At 44.7% G+C, this 13,246-nt stretch overlaps 1 pseudogene; it reads right to left on the bottom strand.

Annotated features, from left to right (window-relative positions):
- The window catches only part of LOC135057077 (oocyte zinc finger protein XlCOF7.1-like), a 211,787-nt pseudogene that overhangs the window by 31,432 nt on the left and 167,109 nt on the right, over window positions 1-13,246 (bottom strand).

The raw sequence follows: 13,246 nt of genomic DNA, 5'->3' as shown, positions 1-13,246 counted from the left end.
CCCAGCAGTCACCTCTCCAGTCATCACCCAGACACGTCCCCTGGTGTTACTGTATAATATCCCATTCCCAGCAGTCACCTCTCCAGTCATCACCCAGACACATCCCCTGGTGTTACTGTATAATGTCTTATTCCCAGCAGTCACCTCTCCAGTCATCACCCAGACACATCCCCTGGTGTTACTGTATAACGCCCCATTCCCAGCAGTCACCTCTCCAGTCATCACCCAGACACATCCCCTGGTGTTACTGTATAACGCCCCATTCCCAGCAGTCACCTCTCCAGTCATCACCCAGACACATCCCCTGGTGTTACTGTATAATGCCCCATTCCCAGCAGTCACCTCTCCAGTCAGCAGCTGAATGATCTTGTTGGTGAGATCCAGGATCTTCTGGTCATTGTGTCTCTCATGTATCAGTGAGTGAGGTGGAGGCACCGTGATGGGGCTCTGGGTCCTGCTCAGTCCTCCTGACACATGGGGATGGCTACTGGGTGTCTCACACTCACCGGATGTCTTCCTCACTACTGTGTAACCCTGTGTATTGGGGACGACATCAACGAAAAGTTGAATTAAACTCCACCTAAATGGGGCTGATTATTCAGGAGTTCATGGTGCATAATATACAAGCGGAGTCTATTTTTAAAAAAAATAAGAATTTACTTACCGATAATTCTATTTCTCGTAGTCCGTAGTGGATGCTGGGACTTCCGTAAGGACCATGGGGAATAGCGGCTCCGCAGGAGACTGGGCACAAAAGTAAAAGCTTTGAGACTACCTGGTGTGCACTGGCTCCTCCCCCTATGACCCTCCTCCAAGCCTCAGTTAGGATACTGTGCCCGGACGAGCGTACACAATAAGGAAGGATTTTGAATCCCGGGTAAGACTCATACCAGCCACACCAATCACACCGTACAACCTGTGATCTGAACCTAGTTAACAGTATGATAAACGAAGGAGCCTCTGAAAAGATGGCTCACAACAAAAATAACCCGATTTTTGCAACAATAACTATATACAAGTATTGCAGACAATCCGCACTTGGGATGGGCGCCCAGCATCCACTACGGACTACGAGAAATAGAATTATCGGTAAGTAAATTCTTATTTTCTCTGATGTCCTAGTGGATGCTGGGACTTCCGTAAGGACCATGGGGATTATACCAAAGCTCCCAAATGGGCGGGAGAGTGCGGATGACTCTGCAGTACCGAATGAGAGAACTCCAGGTCCTCCTCAGCCAGGGTATCGAATTTGTAAAATTTTGCAAACGTGTTTGCCCCTGACCAAGTAGCTGCTCGGCAAAGTTGTAAAGCCGAGACCCCTCGGGCAGCCGCCCAAGATGAGCCCACTTTCCTTGTGGAATGGGCTTTAACAGATTTTGGCTGTGGCAGTCCTGCCACAGAATGCGCAAGCTGAATTGTACTACAAATCCAACGAGCAATCGTCTGCTTAGAAGCAGGAGCACCCAGCTTGTTGGGTGCATACAGGATAAACAGCGAGTCAGATTTTCTGACTCCAGCCGTCCTGGAAACATATATTTTCAGGGCCCTGACTACGTCCAGTAACTTGGAGTCCTCCAAGTCCCTAGTAGCCGCAGGTACCACAATAGGTTGGTTCATGTGAAACGCTGAAACCACCTTAGGGAGAAATTGAGGACGAGTCCTCAATTCTGCCCTGTCTGAATGAAAAATTAGGTAAGGGCTTTTATATGATAAAGCCGCCAATTCTGAGACACGCCTGGCTGAAGCCAGGGCTAACAGCATAACCACTTTCCATGTGAGATATTTCAAGTCCACAGTGGTGAGTGGTTCAAACCAATGTGATTTTAGGAACCCTAAAACTACATTGAGATCCCAAGGTGCCACTGGTGGCACAAAAGGAGGCTGTATATGCAGTACCCCCTTGACAAACGTCTGAACTTCAGGCACTGAAGCCAGTTCTTTCTGGAAGAAAATCGACAGGGCCGAAATTTGAACCTTAATGGATCCTAATTTTAGGCCCATAGACAGTCCTGCTTGCAGGAAATGTAAGAAACGACCCAGTTGAAATTCCTCTGTGGGGGCCTTCTTGGCCTCACACCACGCAACATATTTTCGCCAAATGCGGTGATAATGTTTCGCGGTTACATCCTTCCTGGCTTTAATCAGGGTAGGGATGACTTCATCTGGAATGCCTTTTTCCATCAGGATCCGGCGTTCAACCGCCATGCCGTCAAACGCAGCCGCGGTAAGTCTTGGAACAGACAAGGTCCCTTCTGGAGCAGGTCCTTTCTTAGAGGTAGAGGCCACGGATCCTCCGTGAGCATCTCTTGCAGTTCCGGGTACCAAGTTCTTCTTGGCCAATCCGGAGCCACGAGTATAGTTCTTACTCCTCTCTTTCTTATGATTCTCAGTACTTTCGGTATGAGAGGCAGAGGAGGGAACACATACACCGACTGGTACACCCACGGTGTTACCAGAGCGTCCACCGCTATTGCCTGAGGGTCCCTTGACCTTGCGCAATATCTGTCCAGTTTTTTGTTGAGACGGGACGCCATCATGTCCACCTTTGGTTTTTCCCCACGGTTTACAATCAGTTGGAAGACTTCTGGGTGAAGTCCCCACTCCCCCGGGTGGAGGTCGTGTCTGCTGAGGAAGTCTGCTTCCCAGTTGTCCACTCCCGGAATGAACACTGCTGACAGTGCTACCACATGATTTTCCGCCCAGCGGATAATCCTTGCAGCTTCTGCCATTGCCCTCCTGCTTCTTGTGCCGCACTGTCTGTTGACGTGGGCGACTGCCGTGATGTTGTCCGATTGGATCAATACCGACTGACCCTGAAGCAGAGGCCTTGCTTGACTTAGGGCATTGTAAATGGCCCTTAGTTCCAGGATATTTATGTGAAGAGACGTTTCCATGCTTGACCACAAGCCCTGGAAATTTCTTCCCTGTGTGACTGCTCCCCAGCCTCTCAGGCTGGCATCCGTGGTCACCAGCATCCAATCCTGAATGCCGAATCTGCGGCCCTCTAGAAGATGAGCACTCTGTAACCACCACAGGAGAGACACCCTTGTCCTTGGAGATAGGGTTATCCGCTGATGCATCTGAAGATGCGATCCGGACCATTTGTCCAGCAGATCCCACTGAAAAGTTCTTGCATGGAATCTTCCGAATGGAATCGCTTCGTAAGAAGCCACCATTTTTCCCAGGACTCTCGTGCATTGATGCACTGACACTTGGCCTGGTTTTAGGAGGTTCCTGACTAGCTTGGATAACTCCCTGGCCTTCTCCTCCGGGAGAAACACCTTTTTCAGGACTGTGTCCAGAATCATCCCTAGGAACAGTAGACGTGTTGTTGGAATCAGCTGTGATTTTGGGATATTTAGAATCCACCCGTGCTGACGTAGCACTACCTGAGATAGTGCTACTCCGACCTCTAACTGCTCCCTGGACCTTGCCCTTATCAGGAGATCGTCCAAGTAAGGGATAATTAAGACGCCTTTTCTTCGAAGAAGAATCATCATTTCGGCCATTACCTTGGTAAAGACCCGGGGTGCCGTGGACAATCCAAACGGCAGCATCTGAAACTGATAATGACAGTTTTGTACCACAAACCTGAGGTACCCTTGGTGAGAAGGGTAGATTGGGACATGGAGATAAGCATCTTTGATGTCTAGAGATACCATAAAGTCCCCTTCTTCCAGGTTCGCTATCACTGCTCTGAGTGACTCCATCTTGAATTTGAACCTTTTTATGTAAGTGTTCAAAGATTTTAGATTTAAAATTGGTCTCACCGAGCCGTCCGGCTTCGGTACCACAAACAGCGTGGAATAATACCCCTTTCCCTGTTGTAGGAGGGGTACCTTGATTATCACCTGCTGGGAATACAGCTTGTGAATAGCTTCCAATACTGCCTCCCTGTCGGAGGGAGACGTTGGTAGAGCAGACTTCAGGAACCGGCGAGGGGGAGACGTCTCGAATTCCAATTTGTACCCCTGTGATACTACCTGCAGAATCCAGGGGTCCACTTGCGAGTGAGCCCACTGCGCGCTGAAATTTTTGAGACGGGCCCCCACCGTGCCTGAGTCCGCTTGTAAAGCCCCAGCGTCATGCTGAAGACTTGGCAGAAGCAGGGGAGGGCTTCTGCTCCTGGGAGGAGGCTGCCTGGTGCAGTCTTTTTCCTCTTCCTCTGCCCCGGGGCAGAAATGAGTGGCCTTTTGCTCGCTTGTTCTTATGGGAACGAAAGGACTGAGTTTGAAAAGACGGTGTCTTTTTCTGCTGAGAGGTGACCTGGGGTAAAAAGGTGGACTTTCCAGCCGTTGCCGTGGCCACCAGGTCCGATAGACCGACCCCAAATAACTCCTCCCCTTTATACGGCAATACTTCCATATGTCGTTTGGAATCCGCATCACCTGACCACTGTCGCGTCCATAACGCTCTTCTGGCAGAAATGGACTGTCAAAGTCAGAAAAATATCACGACGCACACTGCCATATTTGCACCCCATATGTGTCCCCGCTGCGCATGCGTGCGCTCTCCCGTGAGTGCGCATACTCGCTGTTGCGGGCACCCGCAGGCGCACGGTATGCGCATTTACGGTAGAGTTTGTGTGCGTCTAGCGGGCGACTCGTTCATAACATATTTTAACTATATAATGTATTTTGTAGATTATGGTCCCTTTGATAGATTCTGAAAGTTTAGTTAATGTAGCATGTTCCTGGACAAAGAGATCCCTCATTGTTTGATACGAAGGGTCAGACAGGAGTAATACAGTGGTGTTTAGTATCCATCGGAAGAGTATTTAATTAGCAATATTCCGGTGTTGGTTTGAAGCGGATTAATCGCTCGTGCGAATAGTTATGGACATAAGAAGTTTATGTCCATTTACTATTATTTGCACTTACTTATCCATGCGGCGGGAAACCCAGTTTCCCTCCCACCTGAGCTGTTGGAAATAGTCACAGCCCACCTGTATGAATCAACCTATGACCTTTTGTTATAATGCGAGGAGGAATTCCTGTGCCCAATGAACAATGAGATTGTAGGGACCATTGAATTGTATTGTGTGTGGGGCATAAATAGACAAGCCGATCACGTCCAGCTCTCACTCTTCAACGGTTATCATTGCTGAAAATCGGGAGCTGGATGTCCAGAGGCGCATGCGATCGTTTCCTTTGTGCGTAAGTTTTCTCCGCAATCATATTGTCCTTCTAGTTGTTATGGGCCATATCTCTCTCTCTCTTCTCCTTTTTCTCTCATTTTCCCTTAAACGTAATTGTATTGTATTTACTGTGTAGTTATCTGGTTAGTTAGTCTATGTTATATTGTAGTGTATGACTTGTAATTGTATTATTCTTTTTGACAAATAGAACATTCACATAAGGTGTTAGAACCTCAGCAGGGTGTCTGTGTCTCTCTAGCTGGTACAAAGGGTTTCTGAATTCTAAATCGCTCTAACAGCATTTACATTAACAAGGTTAAGCAGCGTTATATCGCTGCAGTATTTCAGCAGCAAGGTTTTACAATACAAACTCAATCATAGTGTGTTGCACAGTGTAAGCATAATCTGTGTTTAAAGTTTATAAAGGTTACTGTCTGTGTGTATGCTCACTGTGGGTATTCCGTACACCCAGCACAGCGTGTGTACTTAATTTGCGTACCACGTGCGAGGTCTTCATACGCAAATAGCGTACGGAGTGCGTAGCATGTGCACATGGTTTAGCAGCCATTACGGCTACACGGTATTAATATATAGCAAATGTTAAAAGGTAGTTATTTGACTCTAGCAAGTGGGGGCAAGTCCGGTCCATCTCATATCCGCAGTCAGGTGAAAAAGGCGCAGACTTTATCGATCAGCAAGGGCGGGAAGGCAGTAGTGCTGATCAGATGAGAGTCTGCGTCTGATTCTTTTGGTCTGTAGGGATGCTGGTGGAATCCGGAACCAGAGGTAGGAACATTAAGCTATTGTCTTTGTAAATCTGTTTTTTATTTCTATTTGGTGCCAACTGCACACGCAGATTGGATGGTTTGTCTGTTTAAATAGGTTTAAAATTATTTTTAATCGCTCTGCATAGTGTGATAACTAAAAGGGGCTGGCATGATGATTTTTCTTTGTGACAAAAGGTCTGTCCCCCATTTTGTGTAAACCTCATGGATGGGGGAGGAGCAGCGGCCATTTTGGGAAGGTCAAAAAAAAAATATATTTTTTTTTGAACGGCTGATTTTCAGTTGACTCAGGAAATAATCAGCCATCCACTGTCAAAAAGAAATCATCATTTAATGAGTTTTTTCAATGCATTTGTTTAGTCCATATCATAGTCAATCATAAGTAGTTCAGATAGAGTTTAATAACAGTTAATAATAAATTAAATATTTGATTTAAGAAATACACAAGTAGTTTTTTTTTTTTGGTAACTGTCTCTCTTCAAGAACCTGTTTTAACGCTGCTATTTGTAGGATGGCCATTGAAATGCAAATGACCTGTGGGACTGGTTTGTTGTTTTTTTTTTTTTTCTCTCCCAGCAGTGAAAGAAATTGCACATTCATATGCAAAGTAGAAGCACTAATAGGGTCTCATATATGTAATATCTATATGCGTGTGCTTACATCAATATATGTTATTAGATTAATTTAGAATTGCATGTTCATTTGTGTAATCTTCACATCTCACTTTCCTGTTTGCCATTTTATAATTGATAAACGTGCTAAGAGAGATTTGTCGCTATTTCATAGTTAAAAGTGTAAAAGTAATACATTAAAGTGTAAAGTGAAAAAAAAAACACAGCTCTACCTAAAGGTAAAAGGAGATTGGTGTGGTGTGTGGTAGATGATCGAGGATCATCTACATTGATAAACGTGTACATTGTGTTACGGTGGATATTTGCTTTGCGTGCACGTGTCTCTAACAAAGGGCTGAGACTCGCGTACGCAACTCAAAGGCCGACGCACGCAGCGTATATTACGCAACGGAGCGTCCGGGTACGCCCACGTAACTCAAATCACACGATAGTGTTATTGCAACAGGCGGAAAGGTGGCAACGTGGTAAGTAGCGCAAGTCTATTTTAGTGTCCGAAATTTAGATTAACAGATCCTTCTCCAAATTCACAACACATCTGGTCTAAAGAAAATTTCTGCGCAGAAATAGAAATAGAAACAAAAGTGTACATGTGGTGAGTGAGTGTGTTATATACAATTTTGAGGTTGAACCACAAGAAAAGTATCGAGTTCTCGTGAAGGTACATACATGTAAGTGACGTGCATGGTGGCTAGGGAGGCATCCCTGGTTAAACATAAAATTTGAGCATTAGAGTGTAGCAGACCAGGAGGTCATACTGTAACAGACCAGGAGGTCAGACCAGGAGGTCGCATAACAGACCAGGAGGTCCAGGTACAGCAGACAAGGAAGTCCGCTATAGAGACGAGTAGCACAACACCAAGAAGGGTTGGTGCGGAACCCATATAGGCCATAAAGCTCTGGCTGAAGGAATTCGCAGCCGTAATTTTCGATTCCACTGGTCGCTCCGCGCATAAGATTAGTTGCTTATGTGCTGAACGATTGTACCGCACGTAATTGTGTGCATTAGTAAACCTGACCGGTACTATTTGTGTACGAAGGTCATAAACGCTATTTGTACATTTTAACGTGATTTGTGAAATTTTTTTTATTTTAAGGGAAGTTTGCTGGTCACTCAGGAATTAGCCAACAACCGATACTTGCTGGGGAACGCGCCCCAGTAAATAAAGGTTCACAGGGGCCCTAGGTTGGGTACAACAGCTCTGGATACAGTGATTGTGTTACTGGCCAACGTGGGCGAGAAGTGAGTGGAGTACTCGGTAAACTTCACCGCCAGCCTGCCCCGGACATCTTGGTTTTTGTAAGGGTTCGCTGAAGAAAAGCAACACCTGCAAGTTATGGGGGCCAGTTGTTCAGGTAGGGGGCGATCAACCTCGGTTCGGGTTGATTTAGTAAACCGACCAATCGGGTCGGCAAGGTATGTAATGTGTGAAAAATATGGTTCACACACAGAGGTTTTATGTGATGAATGGGAAAGAATGACGGTACATGACGGGGAGAAATTCCCAAGAGTAGGCAGCTTTAGCCCAAATGTGTTACTGAATCTAAGGAGAAGGATAGGTCTTATTAAATCAGTAAAGAGACGGACCAAACATTATGATTGTTTAAAATTGTGGCAACAGGAAAGTGAATTGCAAAGAGAGTTAACTGACTCATCTTGGGAGGAGAGACATGGCAATGGAGGGGATTATGGTTGCGGAGAAAGGCACAATGTTGAACAATAAAAACGCACTTAGCAACTGTAGTATAGATGATAAGAATAAGTGTAATAAACATAACAATGATAATTGTAATGCTGTTAAATGTACAACTATTAACCCGTGCAAGTTGCACCCCATGTCAAACTTCCCTCAGGAATACGAGCAAGAAAGTGAACCCAACACGATGTCGGCACCTCTTCCAGCAGCCATCACACAAGACATCCAGGTGGACGCGACCAAATCGGTAAAGGCAATAATCAAACCCCCTAACGGAGGGTCAGGTGAGGTCGTGTCCACAGGTACGTACAATGTTTTATATCACGCACAAACAAATGTACCCCATATTGTAAGACCAAAACAAGGTGATGTAATTGAGTTTAGTCCTGTCAGGGTGATCACAGTCCCCGATGGGAAGACTGACGATCAGGGAATCCTTCCCGTCAAGGACAGTGCAATGCGCTGTCCCTGGTCCCGGATGGAATTGAGATCAATTATGTCTGAATTTCCTGATCCCAGGAAAAATCTAGTAGCATGTCAAAGGTTTGTTAAAGAACTAGGAAACTCCACAGAACCCACCAACAAAGAGTGGCGGACAGTGCTGAGGGCATGTTTGCCCTCCAGTGTTGACCCTGCGAAATTTATTACGGATTGCCAATTAGACACAGAAGTACCTCAAACGGAGGAACACAATCAGGAATGTATTAAGCAGATCAACCGACAGATGGAAGTATATTTCCCTGCCGTTGTCAAGTGGAATGAAATTTTCTCCATAAGACAAAACGAAGGGGAAAGTATTTCTAATTATTTCAATCGAGCACTGCAAGTAATGGCTAGGAACACTGGGATCACAGACATCAAAACATGCGCACAGCATAGAGAAATAGCGGTTAAGGTATTAATGAATGGTTTAAAGGAGGTATTGAGAACAAGGGTACAGACCACCAACCCAAACTGGAGAAATATCTCGGTGGCCACATTAAGAGAGGCCGCTATTGATATTGATCGAAATATCACCAGATACAGAGAGTCACAAAGTGATAAATTAATGGCCGCAAGTATACAGGCCCTAACCACAAGACCACTCCAGCATAAGCCCCAAACCCCTGCGAGAAATTTAAATGTGGAAGTCTGTTACAATTGTCATAAAAAGGGACACTTTGCGAGAGATTGTAGATCAAGAGAAATACAAAAGTCATATCAATCCCCTAGACAACAACATAACCATGATATCCAAGGAAGCAGGGAAGCACAGGGAAAGCGGTTGATGGTGATGAGCATCCGAGCGTTTGAGGAGGCATCAAATCAACCAAAACCTCAGGTCACTGACACTTGGAAGAAGCCCCGGGTTTGTTATCTTTGTAAAAGAGAAGGGCATTATGCCAGCAACTGTAATAGCACACATAAAGTCAGACCCCCTAGACAGAGGAATGAGCAAAATTATGACACACCAAATTATAATCAGGGATCATATAGGAAGAATTTTGGTCCACACTCATGATATGTAGTCAAGAAAGGTGATCACTAGGACGGATGGTAAGCCTGAGGTAACAGTTAATAAATTGGGAGGTCATTCCCTGAAGACACAGGAATGACCGGGTGAAACGTTGTAAATGTATCTGTGAAATGTTTCTTTTTCTCTCTCCCCATCTCTGACGATTATTGGTAGGACTCAAACATTGCATATCTACTTGGTCTTTGCAGAAGTCTACCAAACCCCAGCATGACCTATCCGCATCAATGTATTCTGGCCAGATACAGAGGGTGGAGTATGGAGGTGCTGGTGGGAGGGACTGCGCAAGGAAACCATTGGACATGTAGATATGACAGCCTGATGATCTGACAATGTTTTAAAATGTTTGAAAAATGTTTTTTTCCCTGTTGTTTATTGTTGGTTTATGTAATATATATTTTTATGAATTGTTCTCTCTCTCTCTTTTGTTTTTTTTGTTTTCTCTCTCTTCTCACTCATGTTTTCATGTTTTAAAGATGGTATGTCACACATCAGCTAGACAAATGGTAATGCAAGATTTTTGCTCCTTGCAGAAAGATCGCTGGTTTGGAAGAAATATTGCATCACCGGAATGTTCGTTTGGAAGACTGAGAGACAGCACCTTTGAGATGACAGCAGAACAAGAAGAACAACAAGACGAGAGAACTAATTATCGTAACAAGTTTCTCTCCCCCTCAAACTGATTTTCTGTACCCCATTACAAATTTCTTCTTTTCTCCTCCTGTAAGATGGACTTGCCCCAAGAGACTGTGATATGGATTTTTCCTGTTGACCATGATGTTGACCAGAGCAGTCTGTTTCGGTGAGAGTACCAGTGAGGTCGAGAAAAAAGTTTTGACACCAGAAAGGTTCCAATGACTAAGACGGAGGTGTAAATTTCCAATAGCAACACAAGCACCGAACAAAGGCGAGTACCGGAAACAATCTAACAGCCATGTTATTTGTAAACATTTTTTTTTTGGATTGTTAGCTGAAGAAAACTGTATCTGTAGGCTCCGTGACAATGTAGTTGAGGATGGGTGCATTAAGAAATGCCAATTCAGTTTTAATATCCATATGGACCGGCATCCATTGAGTGACTATCACTCCTTAGTGGGTAGTGTGTTAAATCAAATAGATTGTTGGGTATGCTCTCAAGTACCTCAAGGTCATAGCAAATCAGGGCTAGTACCATTTCCTTTAACGGTAGGGGAGGTACTTGAGCTAAAGGGTGGGAGACCGGTGGACAGGAGGTTTAATATCTCCAGTCCTCCTAGTTTGAAGCTCCACCAATATCATGTGGATAGATCCCTAATATGTTCTAACATTACCAATCCCCGAAAGCCGGGAAATTGGGAAGTGTCATGGAGTAACCAAACCATGACCTTTTCATATAGAGCAGATAGAATGCCGACAGATACAGAGCTTATACGCCACATAGCCAGTAGAGAAAAATCTTTCCGATATAGGTATACCCTAGGAAGTAGGATTACGAGAGTTGGAGAGGCATCACCAGGATACTGCGCACATATCGTACAAACTGATACGTGTACTAAACAGATGGGAGCATTAGGGTTAGGAGATTTCACATGGAAGATGTGTAATATGGTTATGTCCTACTCCGTCCCATATGTTCTCCCCGATGATGCATATTTCATATGCGGGAGGAAGGCGTATAAGTGGCTTGCCCCAAACTCTGAAGGATTGTGTTATATTGGAAAAGTACTGCCTGAAGTAATGACTGTATCACATGCTAAAATGAAAGATATTCACCGTGGTGCCCAAGCTCCTTATACTCATACTCATTACGAGCACATCGTTAAGCGGCACCTGATAGAGAGAACAGAGCATCCGGCCTCTGACCTGATCAGTGAATCCACCGGGATTCAATTCCTAATCGCGTTAGATATCACTCGCACCGCTAGAGGAGTGCTGAACTATAGATACATCTCTGCGCTTGCAAATTTGTTAGATAATATCACAGAAATGTATGATGACACGTTTAGGTATACTGGAAGAGAACTTCAAGCTTATAAAACAGAACTAGTTCAGCATAGAATGGTTCTCAATTATCTCACAGCAGTAACAGGTGGATATTGTGTCACACTGGCAACGCAGTACGGCGTGAAATGTTGCACATATATTACGAATAGTACCGAGGACCCGGTCGAGGTCATAGACCAAAAGATGGACGACATTCTCCAATTGAAGTGGGAATTTCGCAGGAGACACAATCTCACCCTTGCTGCTGTGAGTAATGGGCTGACTAGTTGGGTGTCATGGTTGAACCCGCGAAATTGGTTCTCCGGTTTAGGAGAATGGGCGCAAGGAGTCATAATGGATGTTGGGAAGTTTCTCCTATGTATCTTAGGTGTTATCATAACGATTGGCTTGATATTTAGATGCGGTCAGGCTTTAACGAAGTGCAAACGAAGTACCAGGGTGATGAGTTTAAGGAGTGAGGAAACTGTAATTCCAATGGATTTGATTTATGACCCGACGGTAGAAACAATGATGTAATGAAAATGCGATTATACGGTCCGTTTCTTTCACCTGTTTTTCCGTTTTCCTCCAAGGTAAAAAGACCCACTTGGACGAGGAATTTGATGAGCCGATATACAGACAACAGATGGATTAAAGAAGAAGTTTTGACAACCTTATACACAGATTTTTGATGAACTTTGCCATAGATCCCCAGTTTCCCTAGAAATTTTAAAATTACGCTAGCCCAACACTTTTGTAAATCTATGGACATTGACAAAGCTTTTGCCCACGCCTTTTGGCAAAAGCACAAAGAAGACTGCATTCAACAGACACCGAACAAGACCTCAATCGACGAATGTTCATTAACCTGACATAGAATACCACTGCATTTACCGTAATTATGTCTTATCTTCATCTCTACAACCTTCAGGTAATGACACACATAGTCGATAGGGAAGACAGGCACAGATATCAGCAATCACATATTCCCCCATTCATGTATCATCAACTAAAATGTGCTCCCCCATTTTGTTACAACCACAGCCGAAAAGAGCTCGGTAAAGTTTGACAGCCCATCCACAGACCCGTACCACGGGATAAGAAGGAATTCAAATGTATACTTCGCAATACCTCGAAGCTTGATTTAAAACACGTACGGCACGATGATACATGACCCCCAAACACGGATTCATACACACATGCTTCAGCTATCTCACTAGGTCATACCCTTTTCCTACCTTCTCCTCTCCTCCCTTACCCAACCATAGAAATGTATTTACACTTGACATATATTTTTCTCTTTTTGAAATGTTTTAGGAAGTGGCAGTTATTGTTGACTGCCAAAGGGTGGACTGTCAAAGTCAGAAAAATATCACGACGCACACTGCCATATTTGCACCCCATATGTGTCCCCGCTGCGCATGCGTGCGCTCTCCCGTGAGTGCGCATACTCGCTGTTGCGGGCACCCGCAGGTGCACGGTATGCGCATTTACGGTAGAGTTTGTGTGCGTCTAGCGGGCGA

The sequence above is a fragment of the Pseudophryne corroboree genome, chromosome 3 (assembly GCF_028390025.1).
Source record: "Pseudophryne corroboree isolate aPseCor3 chromosome 3, aPseCor3.hap2, whole genome shotgun sequence".
Lineage (NCBI taxonomy): Eukaryota > Metazoa > Chordata > Amphibia > Anura > Myobatrachidae > Pseudophryne > Pseudophryne corroboree.
The sequence above is the reverse complement of the archived record's forward strand: the minus strand, read 5'-3'. Positions and strand labels throughout refer to the sequence as shown.